General features: G+C 37.9%; 1 protein-coding gene across 7 annotated transcripts in view; it reads left to right on the top strand.

The window, feature by feature from the left end:
• Positions 1-14027, top strand: part of TAFA5 (TAFA chemokine like family member 5) — a 439512-nt gene that overhangs the window by 402467 nt on the left and 23018 nt on the right. The window lies entirely within an intron of this gene.

Raw genomic sequence — 14027 nt, 5'->3', positions numbered from 1 at the left:
ATTTTTGGAAATGTGATTCACTGTCCTGCTTTCAGACTGGCACATGCATATTGACAGAAAACTAAGTATATGCTTAACTGCTTTTTTTCAGTCAGGATGGAGGCATCCATGATAGAGGAAGGGGTAGCGCTCTCTGTGCAAAAGGTAGTCTTTGGCTATGTGATCTTAATCTATTTTGAGTACTTCTTAACATTAATAGTGTTCTGCTAGTATCCCCTACAAAGGTTGCAGTATAACCTCCCAATGTTGTCCTAAAAAGTACTGGAGTGCACTCATACTGATGAAATGCATTGAGTCTTTCATTCAGTACCAATATATGAAGCCACACAGTCCATGGAATAATAATGGGATCTTCCCTGAGTCTGACTGAATGTTTTGAAAAGAAAGTCATGGTTTCAAAAGAAAAATTATGTAGCTGAAAACCGAAAGCCCTCAGAGAAAGAGCACCACACAGAAATTTTCCTTTTAGATTGCAGAGTGATGCAAAAGAGCATAACAATTGTTAAATTAATTCTAGAGGGCCTCCTTTCTGTAAGCCTAGTATGAAATTAAATACGGCAAATGTATTACTGCCACTCCTTCTGCACCTCACAGATACCTGTCTTTTATTCAGTACCCTGCTTCATCTTGCATATGAGGGAATTGCAAACAGCTTTGAAATTACTTTGTAACAGCATGGCTAGTAAAAAGCTGATAAAGCATATATGTTAGTTGATTATGTCAATAGTCTCTATTATTTAAAACTCAGGCTTATATTATATAGTTTATTTGAGAATACGGGTTTTCATTGTCAGAGAGAGAAAAAGAAAAAATAAAAACAATGGGGAGAACATTCTTTCTTTGCAGTGTGGAAAACTAAGGCAGCAAAGTATAACGGAAATGAAACTGCACCTGGTTGTGAGGGAATACTGTAAGTAGAGCCCCACCGATACTGCTCCAAGCATCCCAGGAAGCTCCAGGGTAATTGCCCTGGAGCATTCAAGAGCCTTGGCTCTCAGTCAGTGAAGTGAATGCCTCAGAGAAGCTTACCTGTCATGAAAGAGTTTTATGCCACCACACTCTTAAGACTGAATATGCAAAATCTTGTCAGTGTATACCCTAGGAAAATCGTGTACAGGAGAGTTGTTTAATTTCCTGGCTAGAGCTTCTGACCAAAAGCTACTCATAATGAGTTCCCTCAGAATGTGATCAGGTTCCTTCACCAGTGAACCAACAAAGCTGATTTGCTTTTAAACTTGCCTTTTTTAAGTAGTGAGGACATTATACAAAATGTCAGTTGTGGAAAATAGACTTGGATTGCATGATCATAAGGTAATAGAATTTTAATTAAATGGAAGAGTAAATAGAGGCCTGTAATGAAGGGTATCAGTTTTGAGTAGGCAAGCTAAGGTAGACAAAAGTAATTAGTTATATAGGCAACAGAGCTCAGATTAAAATTTCACTTGAATGTGAAAAAGGCCTGGAAGTCCTTTGTCTTGCATGTCCAAAAATGTTCTTGAATGTGTATCCCAAGCAGAGAGCTAGAAGATGTTGCAGAAAAGCTCAAAACTGGACAAATAACCAATACAAATAAGACATTAGGATTAAACAGGGGAACTGCAAAGGATGTAAAACCTTACTTCTTGTAGAATAAAATGAGAAGTTCCAGAAGTCAAACTGAAATGAAACTTTTATGGGGCATTAGACTTGACAATGTGCTTATTGACCATGCAAATATAAAGTTAAAGAAGGGAAATAGAAAAAAAAGATTGCTAAGGACATTAAATGTAGTAGAACCATTGCCCTCAAATTGGATTAGTTTTTGTTTTCAGTACGAGTAATGCTGAATAGTAATGGTAGTATAGCTCTAAGTTTCAGTGTCCCAAATAGAAAGCTTTATGTGTTCAAAGTGTTCTATTTGAGAAGTGAAGTTAAATTGGGTAGTGGACACTACATCCTTATTAGAAACACCGGTGGCTAATCAATCCAACAGTATATTGGGAGACACTAAGCAAAGAACTTAAAAATGCCTAACCCCTGCCTTCAATTATAACCTCATAGTCACAATGCAGGACTGTTTCCATCCTTAGTTATTTGGTTTAAACTACTTAGCTAATCTTATTTATATTTATCTATTTCTAACTGTGATAATAACTCTTATTTCCCAATTTGCTACTTTTCTTTTCCCAAGGCTAAAACAAATATTATTTTAATCTAGCTTATCTGACCCAAAGCCTTAGCAACAACACTTGTCTTTTATTTGTTTTCTCCTTTAACCCAAAGTTAATAGTCTTATTATAACAATTTCCTCAAACTCCTCAGGAGTATACTCTGTTCATATGCTTTTTTTGTTATTAACTCTATCACTTCTGCATCAGGCTTGCCAAAAAATTTGAGTTGCTGTGATAAGGTAAATGTTACTTATGCTTGGAAGCACCAGGAGAACCACATCCTGGAGTTAAAAAGAAGCACTACTGCCGTTGCACAAGACACAAATGAAACTTCATCTAGAATGCTATGGTTAGTTGTACTCACAATTCAAGGTTATTTCAAACTGGAAAGGGTAAAGAAAAGGGTTACCGTAATAATCGGAAGAAAGCCTTATTGTAAAATAAGCTCTTTTTTTTTTTTCTTTTTTGAAAAAAAAATAGGCTTTGTGGCTCAGTCTAGAGAACTGAAGCCTGTGAGGGTATATGATTGCACAAAGGCAAGAAAGTGAACACTACAGAAAATGAACTGTTTTAAGGGCAATACTGGTACAAGAGCAATTGGATGATAATAGTGGCCATGGACAACTGTGATCTTAAAATTAGAAGGTTTCTGATTGTCAGTGGAAGTAGGCTTTGGAATAGCCTTTTAATAGGAGAAGCAAACTAAGACAGTGTAACCAATTTGCATGTATAGTGTGATTGGTGTGACTGGTGTATGCAAGGGATGAAATTGATATATTCGGGGGTCTGATGGACCCGTACAGTCTTGTATTCCTTTTCTGGTTTTAAAGGGTACAATTTGTGTTCCTTGAGTATTGGCCTTTCTCGTTGCCTATACTGTGTAAAAAACAGGATTTTTTTCTAATTTGCTGATCCAGTTGAAAAAAATCAAGACAGAGAGTCAACTGAAACAGAATGTTTAATTTTATTGTCATTGTATCCTTTTTTTGAGGAGGCAGGGAAATGTTTTACTTGGGGCTTTGGCGTGGTTTTGTTTTGTTTTTGAAGTGCAGGGTAAATCTAGTCAAGAAATCCAAACTACATTTGCTAGTATTTTTGGTCTCTTCTGGATTGTATTTCTGAGTGAAGTTCAAAAAAAAAATGGCACCTAACTCCACTGCTGACCCAATCAGAAGACCATGGCCTTAGTTCCTTTTTTGGCACTCAGTGCTTCTATAAATATTAAATACACCAATTGTGCACGTTCAGAACTCTACTAAATCAGGGCTGAGAGTGTCTCTTGTGTCTGCCCCTTGCCTGGATGCTTAAGGAAGCAGGGAGAGCTCCTTGTACCCTTTTGTCTGATTCACTGCAAGCCTGTGCAAAGCCAGATACAATCTAGCCCAGATTTATCATCTGTCCTTCAAGTACCAGGGGGCAATAGGAGGAAAGAATAACAGATGTAGCCATGTGTATAGTATCAAGTGGGAAATAACTCTGAGAAATGTTTTGCGTTTAACTTTAAAACATTAAGAGAATCACTTGAATGACTGTCAGGTGGAAGGTCATTCAATCCTTGGAGAAAGAAGGAAAAATGTCCTATGCTGTGTCTGGAGATAGCTGAGATACAGATGGTAGTTAAAGCAAGCTCTCTGACCCAGAGCTCAAAGTCTGTATTGAAACAGACTCCTAGACCTAAATATTTTCTGTTCAGCCTAATAGGGCTGTGTAACTTGCAAGATGGTATGTATTTATACATTAGGATCCAGGAGAGCTCTATATGAAAAATTACTGCAGACAATGCATGCCAAGTATCTTTCTTATGCATATCTAATACATCCACTTCTATAAAAGTTGAAAATTATTCTTACATGCCAGAATGTATCTTGATATTATGTGGATACATATGGGAAATGAAGGGCTTACAGAGTTTTCCGAGCCCGTGAGGACCTTTTAAGGACTGAGCAAAATTACAGTTCTTGCATTCAGGGAAGTATAAAGCTTTTTTCCAATTTCACCTGATATCCTGTGAGTTGGGAATAAGGTCTGTTGGTGATTCAGCTGACAGTGACTGGTATCGCTAGCATCCTACCAGTTGTCTGAAGGGCATAATGAGAAGCAATTGGTAAAACAGCAAGGGCTGATACAGGGAAACAGCACCATGAAAGACTCTGCCCATGGAGAAGGAAGCTCAGTTGTACTGGCTGCGGGAGCAGTGAATCAGGTGCCTTACAACAAATGTCGGCCTGAAATGTTACAGTACAAAATGCTACAGAGCCAAAGCTCAGGAGGTTGCCGTTGAGCAGTGCAAGAACAACAGCAACAAAGCTGTGTGGTCAAAATCTCAGTGCTGTATATAGGGACCTGTACACTTAACAGCTGACACTGTCAAGCTAGCAAGGCAGAAATCATAAATGGTCATTGCAGTAATCAAATTTCCACATGACTAGGCACAATCACAGCATTGTCCAGTATTCTGTACCAATGTTCCTAAGACAAATCATGACCTTAGCTTCCAAAAAAGGCTGTGCTCTTTTCTTAGTACTCTGTTTACATCATCTCCTACTTTTTTCTCTGTTTATGAGATTACTGTTCTTTTTATCTTTGCTTGTTTTGCTAATAGCACCTCACAGTTTGTATTACAGAAAGCTGGTACTATTAAAATTTGCATTATTTTACATATTCACTTCCAGTTTATTTCTTCCACCCTGTTGTTTTCACATTGTATCTTTACACCTTCTGTGTGCAACTGCGAGGATTTTGCTGTTACTTTAAGTGTATACAACCTTTTCAGAGAAATTATATTCCAATCAAAATGGTTATGGTTTTCTTAAGAGATATTCCAATGTGCAAAGCTCCAAAACATCACAGACTGATCCAAAGAAAATTCACCAGAAAAATTCTTTTACAATTAACACTTTTTCTGTATGAACAGTTTACCAAGACTTTTTGCAAGTTGTGGACTAAAGCTAGTAATAAATGGAGGATATGCTAGACAGCTTGCATTTTCCAATGAGAAAAATAGTCTGACCAAGTCAGAAAGAACAACACTGAATGAAGGGTGTAAGCAAGCCAAGAAAAGAGTTAGAAGGTATAGGCTCACTATGGAGAACAAAGATTGTTAAGATACTTGTATTGCTAATGACAAAGCTTTGATTAAAACTGTGTTGCACATAGATTTTTCTCTTACATTATGTCATGAGATCAAGAAAAAGTAAAGAATATCCCATAGGAAACACTTTGTCTGTTTAATCATTGGATGAAATGAGAAATTGATACTGAATAATCTCAAAGTCATAATTTAGTAGAGATACATTAATTATGCAAATAAAATACTGTTTAAAATTTTGTTTTGAACAGGGTATCTCACATGTAAGGCAGAGAAGAAACTGTCCATCAGAGCATGAGTGCCAGGCACTTGTGCAACAGACATTTTGACAACTCTTCCTTTATGCTTACCTCATGTGCACTGAAACAGTGGTAAGAGATAAAAAAATTTCAAAAATTAAGCCTGCAGTGAAAAAGTAAGAAGGAGATCTCTAGCTAGGAACCGGCACAGCTGGAGGAAATCTGTAAAAGACTCCATGGCAGCTCTCCTTTCTCAGTGTAACAGCACTTTACTCAAAGGGCCAATGTAAATGGCAGGGCCTCCATTTTCTAACACAAGTCCTGGAACATGAAAATGAAAGGTCTTTCCTTCTCCTTTGCATACATGATCCGGGGTGGGGAAAGAGAAAGATACGGAAATGTTGATCCATCTTTCCTACCCACTTGCTCCAATGAGAGCTGTAGGAACAATACAGGTGTTTACATCTATAGCTTGATTAGAGAGGGAGAGATCTTAAGATACCACCAAGGCACTGCAGCCCTTTCTTACCCTGGCTGTAAGACACCCTGCGGTCTTTGCAGAGGCCTTTTGGTACAAGTACAGATGTTACAGACCCAAACATCATCAGCCACACATGTCCATACCATGAATTACCTGCAGGACTGGGTACTCAAGTGCTGAAGCTCCTTTCCAGCTTCAGATTCACTGGGGCATCAGTGGAGGAGCCATGTTTGCAGCAGTCCCTGTGGGATGTTACCTGCCCACCTGCTTACAGGCTGGTGTAAGCTGCGCCATCACAATGCTGGGCCAGAAGCAGGTTATTTGCAGTGGCCTGGTAAACTTCTGCCATGAGTTCATCCTCTGCCGTGGCTGCAGTGAAGCAGCTCAGAGGAAGAGTGGACAAGGTGCAAGTATGAGGTGTGCATCCAAGTCTGGGTCCTTCTTCCATGACAAGGCATCTGCCTTGATATTCTGCTTCCTAGATGCCAAAGGAAAGCAAGGAGAAGCACAAAAAGGAGGAGGCCCAGTGGGCAAAGTGGGGAGAGAGGCACTTCATCCCTCAATACTATTCCAGGTTGTGGTGGTTAGTCATCACCATTTTCAGTCCTTTGGCCCCCTCACAGGTGCGCTGCCACTCCTCAAAGGCAGCTTTGATTGCCAGGAGCTCATTATCTCAGGCATGATTCCTCTCAGTGGGATGAGCTACCCGGAGAAAAAGGTACGGGTTAGAGCATCTGTTTCTACAGTAAAAGACCAGGGTTAGGATAAAAACTGCAGTAAATACCCATTGTACTTTCTCAAAAGCTGCTTGTGCTTCAGGCATCCATGAAAATCAAGCCCTCTTTTGGGTGAGTGCCATTATGGCAGCCACAATACCCAAAATACCCTTCATGCACTTTCCTCAGAGGCTGGTAAATCCTGAAAACCATTGCTCCTGTGCTAGAAGGGGGCTGCTAACTTGTGATGTCATCAGTCTCCTTGGAGTCTATGTGCAAGTCAATGTTGCCCATAGTTACCCCAGGAACTCCAGCCCCTGTTGGTGAAAGGAGCATTTCTTCAATTTGACACAGAGTCAACCCTATTGCATGTGATCAAAAATGTCCTGGATGCCATCAATGCATACCTCTCAAGAGGTGCAGAATACTAGGATGTTATCTAGGTATACTATGGCATAGCTATGAAGCAAGTCCCTCAGGACAGCATTTACAGAATACTGGAATGCGGCTTGAGCATTGCAGAGACTGAATGGCATCACAGGATGCTCATAGTGGCCCCATGTAGATCCACCACGGCGAACTAGGGAGCCCACTGCAGATGTTCAGGGTGCTCCAGGATAAGAGGCAGGAGGTGCTGGTTCTTCACTCTGATGTCTTTTTGCCTCTGTAATCCATGCAGGGGCAGAGACTTCCATGCTTCTATATGAGAAAAAACATGAAAGCCCTCTCAGGGGAGTCGGAGGGGTAAATGAAGCCATATACCAGATTGTTCTTGAGGTGCTCCTCGAGGGCTGCTGATTCAGAATCTGATCAGGCATAGGTGCTCCCAGAGAGCACCTCCTCCAGAGGGTGCCTGTGTGGGGGGTCACAAGTGACAGTCTCTTATACCATCAGAACAGTGGAAGGTCTTTTTATATTAGATACAGGAAATGTGGAAGGCAGGACTTCTGTAATTCCTAACATGATTAAAGCACACACTGTGTGTGTGCACATAGCTTAACAAAATGTCTCCCTCAAACTAGATGGATACTGGGGTATTGAAAATGCTTGTCACTGGGGTAAAAACACTACTTTGATAACATTTAAAATGCTAAATCCAGATACGCACATTAAATCCTATATACATCCTTCTAAAATTGCCATAAAGAAACCTGAGTGCCCCTGTTGGGATGTAGCATGCTGTATATGGTAGATATATGTAACCCATAGAAATCAGTACATCACCTCAGCCTGCAAATGCCATCAGAATGTAATGCATGAAAAAATCCAGTAGTGAAATGATGCAGAAATGAATGATACCAGAGGCCTGCTAATAAAACAATATTATACCTTCTTGGTCAGTATGCCTAGTACACCTTACAGAAAATCCTTATTTATGATGTACAATATAGACTGCAAGTAGCCATGTGTACAAATATCATCTTGAAAAGTACTATTGAGTTGGAACACCAAATGCACACATTGTAATTGCTAACACCCACAGCACTCATTACAACCTATCATGACCATGTTGTATGTGCCTTTCAGTCTTCTTGGCAGCTTGTTCTGTTTGAGGGGTGATTTGGAAAGGGAGCGTTTTTTGAAAAGGACAAGGACAAATTGTTCCAATGACGGGCCAGGGGAGAAAATGGAAATGCAGATATATGATGACAAATATAATGTTTGGCTTTGCTTCCGTCACTTTGGTACTACAGTATGTGGCATGCTCAGAACTGCCAGCTTCTGAAAGAATGGAGATTTCAGTATTGTAACAGTATTTAAAACCAAGACATATGACAGTGAACAAAAAAAACCTCAAGATTTTTCAGCCTTGGTGGATCAACAAGATTTGATTACTTAAACTGGCACTGTCAACACAAATGCCCTTCAGGTATTTTCTCTGGTGTCTCTATGTATTGCATTAGTGTAAGGTATGTGCCATTCCAGAATTTTATCCTATCTTGCACCATAGAATGGTTTCTAAATTTATACAGCCTGAAGCAGCTGTTGAATTGAAAACAATGTCTTTGTCAAAGAACAATGCTTTGTGTCATAGAAGGAAGATATAGTTGATCTTGAATGCAGGAAAACTAGCTACATAGTAATTCAACTCAGTAAGTCAACTTTTACAGCAAAACTTGTAGTTTGAAGTTTCTTTTGAAAACAGTTTGCATTTTTGGAAGAAGGTGCAAGTAAAACATTTCAATAAACAGGCAAAAATTGCTACCTTTAGGTGACAAGACAGTGCATCCTTCTGTACATATACTACCACCCAAATGGTAACACGTATGAATAGTAATGTGATTACATGTATTCAAAAGCATCCCTTCCAGTACCTTATGTTTGATATTGCCAACTTCTTCTTGCTAAGCAAATCAAAAGAAGCATTAAAATGGTCATTCATATTCCTAGTTAACAATATTAATTCCTTGAGTAGTAATAAACTTCATTTAAGGCTATGTGATTGATATATTCTTAACTGTATTGCTTTGTCATGACAAGTTCTTTCCAACAGAAATGCCTCTTTTGGACTGAAAGGTAACGTGGTGGCTTTTTGAATTAAGAGCAAAAGTGTTCATTTTCATGCTTGATCAGCCACGTTCCCTTGCTTTTTGCTGCCTGTATTCATCTGGTGTGTTTACCTAGATATCTTGGTCATGTAAACTGAACAAATTCTCTGGAGTGGGGTATGCTGTTCATGAACAACAAAACTGTAGCAGCCATCAAACAACTTGGAAATTAGGCTTCTTGAGTGCAAAGAAACGATGGGTTTTTCTTAGCTCAAACTAAAGTGAGGGAACTGAAAAGCCAACAGGAAAACATCATGAACTCATTAATCATAATCTGAGGGAACTTCAGAGGCATCTGTGAGAGTGTTTTATCTATTGATCCACATAGTGGAAAGAGGTGATTCACTAATCCTTTCATCCCAGGTGCTATGGACAGTGCAGTACAGGTTGAGCCATTGCAACAATGGCTTACAAGCTTGACCTCTGATATGACAATAAATTCGAAGTTCTTTAGCCAGGAGCTGGATATGCTTAGTCTGTCTCTGAAGAAAGATTGTCCAGCTTGAGTTGTAAACATTTTATCCTGTTTTATCCACTGTAAATCAAAATGTTCTCAGTGCTGGCAAGGAAAAGGAAGCATTGTTAGCTTGTTAAATGAAAAGGACTGAAGGCCAATACTTCTCTTAATCATTAAACTTTATTTGGAACATGTTTCGTGGATGCTGGATGACTCTCATGAATCCTCTTTAAAATTACAAATTACCTTCCTGAACCTTGATATCAGCTGTTACTTTTCCTATTAATATAGAAGATCAATGCAGATTAATATAGAAGTCATCTAAAATGATCAGCACCTATTATGTCAGCTCACGTCATATGACATGAGATATTACTTGCCCCAAAACTTTCCATTCCAAATGTGTGGGAAGCATTCCAAATGTGTGGGAAGCGATATGTCAGATAAAGAGAAGAGGAAAGGAAATAAGTAAAAGTTAAGAAGATAACTTAACTCCTGGTATGTAGCATTTGTAAAGTTAAGTTAATTTTAGGTAACGAATGATTATATTGTGAAATAGATGGTAGCCTGCAAATAGTTGGCTTGTTCCTGGGAAGATGGGAAACCCAGTCCTCATGAAAATGGCATTGTTTGAAATTGTGTGATAATTGTTTCAAATATAGTAACTTTCTGCTGAAGCTTATGGTTCTTACAAAGGCCAAGTCCAATATGGGAAGCCTACAGATCTGATGAAATGGTCTACTTTGAGTCCTATATGTACAAAGTCTCTGTAGAAAGCAATTGTTATTTTGCTTATGTAAAAGCTGCAAGATATAAACAACTTTTCATCACGAAGCTTTTCTAGCATATTACATTTCCTAGTCATTACGCTTGTATTTATCTTTCTCAGGACATACTGTAAGATTGCACCTAATTCAGTACAGTTCTACATTGCCTCTGAAAAGGAGGTTCTTCTAGGAAATTCATGTCCGTCTCTTGCAACTAGCAATTGTGTGTATAAATCAGTTGAGCTCACTGATCTGACAGAAAGTCTTTTTTCCCTTTTTTTAATGAGTTCGTTTTCTAACGTATCAGTGAGCTGTTCCACTTCCTTCTTTGCACCATAATTAGATTTGAAACAAATGAATAAGCAACTGTGTATGGTGCAAGAAAGAAGGGGAAGAATAGAATAGACTAAGAGTGAACTATATAGCTGTGCTAGCATAGTGTATAATGAAACCACACCTTTACTTCTATATCTGGAAAGTCTAGTAATCAAAATAAAAGAGCTAGCAGATTGGAACTGGCTTTACTATTGCAATCAATTATCCTGTTTCATCCTTTTGTTTTATTTTACATGTGCCCTCTTTTGTCTAAAGATGGTGAAGAGTCAGCCCCTTCAAATTACAGTAACAAGGCAAAATACTGCCAAAAACATTTACCATGCCCTTAATCTGATTGGATTTGCTTTCAGTGAACCAAATTATATTATGGAAACATAAAGAAGATGGGTTTTTTACAGGATCCCATACAAATCCTACTATTTCTGGTCAACATTTACACTATGTAGTAAAGTTCAATGTTATTTTCCATGCTGTTACCAGTTTGTCTCATGAAAATATTTTAGGTTTCACCCTATCCATATCACTGTACACAAGTAACCCTGAGTTTATATTCTAAGTCAGAATCAAAGTTTGCTGGCCTTGTTCCATGCCAAAAAAATGCATGATTTCCATTCACATAAACCACTTAATGATGAATCAGCCTCATGATGATGTTTATTATCTGACAATGGAGTGTTTCAACCCAGATTCACCAGCCAGCTGTTCACCAGAAAGGAAAGTAATAATAGTAAAAGTACACCAGTTTTTATTTAAGTGTTGATGGTTACGAACCACACAGATGTGACAGTTGTCACTCTAGAAGTAATGGTCTTAGAACAAACTAAACTCATCACATATTATTGGATTATTAAAGGAATGGATATTACCTTGTCTGTCACTGGTTTCAGATGTTTTAATCCTGTATTTCCATAATAAACTACTCAGGTTTGATAAGTTGTTTAAGACTGGGGATAGGGAAGGTGCTTTCATCTTCATGGTCATAGTTTAACCTAGATCTCTACTTTTGTTAATGTTCATTTCCACTGTGGGGTCCAGTACAAAAATATTCATGCTTTGCTTCCAATTTCTTGGAGAGTGATAACTATCTTAAAACAGATTGTCATGATTTGCACAAATCAGTACATATTGGACAGATTTAGTAGAGGATCTCAAGAGCAAGCAGAGACTGCACTTTTGTGGTTCAGGCCTCTACAAAAGAGAGACATGACAGTGAAGAGGAACTTGTACAAACAATATTCATATAGTAGCTATTTGTGAGTTAGTAGCAATCCTGTTTTAAATTACATCTGTGCACATACAATCATTAATGTGTACTTTCCCAATGGGAATTTAGACTATACTCTCCAGTATTATAAACCAAGCAGATTTGAAATTAATGAAATACATTTTTTTAATGATTTAAAATACTATATGATGGACAGTATCAATTAGAAGCAAAGGATGAGTTGACTAGCTCAATTTTCATTCCTTTAAAACTTATCTCAGGATAGCATTACATGCTATGTACAGTATGGCTTTCCATTTTCATGGATCCTCTTGCAGTGTCATCTATTTTGATTTAAACAAAATAGAATACATTAATTGTTGCTGAAGATATATTCATACCTTTATTTTAAATTTCCCAGTGATTTTGCTGTATATTTTTCTAAGTAATGAAGAGATTTTCTTGATTTGTTTTGCAACACACGACACGAGGGAAAAATAATGGTTTAATCATCTTAGAAAAAAATAAGAATAGTAGCAACATTTATAAATATATTAAAGAAGGAGGAAAATGTTCAGAAAAGGTCTATTAAATATATTTCCCTTGAGGAAATATAATATCAGCTTACATGGTTAATTTACAGCATCTCAAGGATTCACTGAAACCCATCTTAAACTTCTTTATGTGATCAATTCCATTTTATTGCTGTGAGATTTATGCAATAAAGCAAATAAATGGTTGATTTATCTCACTGCTCCACTTGTGTGACAAAGCATAGGACAGAAAGGATGAAGAGAGATGAAATCAACTGATGTACAGAAAAGAATTGACTGTATGCTAATGTTGTTTAGATTTGTGAAGATAGTTATTTTGGACTTTTTTATCATTTTGAATGTTTTCTTAACATATCAGGCATACCAAATAAATGATTCAATTAAAATAATTATTTTTCCATTCAGACTTGAACATCATGTGTTTATATGTAGTCCCAATATTTTAGAAAGTTCAAAAATTCTGCCTTTTGTATGGAAACTGAAGTTATATGTTTAGGTGAAGGGTACGTAGTGCAATGGAAAAACGCTATAACCTTCCTAAGTGTTGTCCAAAGTACCTGAAAAATGTCCTGCTGATACCATTACTAGGAATGACAGTCATCTACTTTTCTTTAGATATGTTACTCACAATAGTGTTTTTATTCTGCCAGAAAAAATAAGAATGAGCAGGGATGATACTTGCTAAGACAGAAGCCAAAATTAAGTCCAGATAACATATAAATTTGGAAAAGACACTGTAATGTGGAAATTCTGGAAAAGACAATGTAAGGAAAACATTTGGAAAACCTATTTTATAAAATAAATGGGTTTTGTAAAAAAACCTGGGGTTAAAAAGGAATCTTTGTGATACTTTTCCTGAGTTTTCAATCAACTTTAGTGATAAAAGGCACTGTAGTCATTGTTGGTGGCTGCTAAAAAACTTTTTATACAGCCATTTCCTTAGGTCACTCTCAAAATTTTTAGTGATGTCAAAATTATATATACTCCTCTGTCAGTAGAAGTTATTGTGGGCCTGGATCCTGCACTGTACAGAAGGTAAGAAGACTTGTTCAGAACCTTCCCCACCCACACATACAGCCAAAGTCAGGATCAACAAACCTTCAGACACTATAGTAAGCACAAAAATGCAGTGCACACTGATACAAGAATCCGTGGACAGCCACGTCTTCCCTGGATGCTGTCTCGGCATCTCGTTTACTTCTGCCTACAACAGAAGGTGTGGCTGCTTTTTTTCATTAGGTGTAACTTTAGCCCTAGTTATTCCGATGATCGGCAAGGTTCATAGAATCACAGAACCATTTAGGTTGGAAAAGACCTTTAAGATCATCGAGTCCAACCATTAACCTAACACTGCCAAGTCCACCACCAAACCATGTCCCTAAGCACCACATCTACACATCTTTTAAATACCTCCAGGGAGCAGTCTGTTTCAATGCTTGACAACCCTTTCGGTGAAGAAATTTTTCCCAATATCCTATCTAAACCT

This window comes from Harpia harpyja, chromosome 6 (genome assembly GCF_026419915.1).
Source record: "Harpia harpyja isolate bHarHar1 chromosome 6, bHarHar1 primary haplotype, whole genome shotgun sequence".
In the NCBI taxonomy this organism is placed as follows: Eukaryota; Metazoa; Chordata; class Aves; order Accipitriformes; family Accipitridae; genus Harpia; species Harpia harpyja.
Note: the sequence above shows the minus strand (reverse complement) of the source record. Positions and strands in the feature narration are given on the sequence as shown.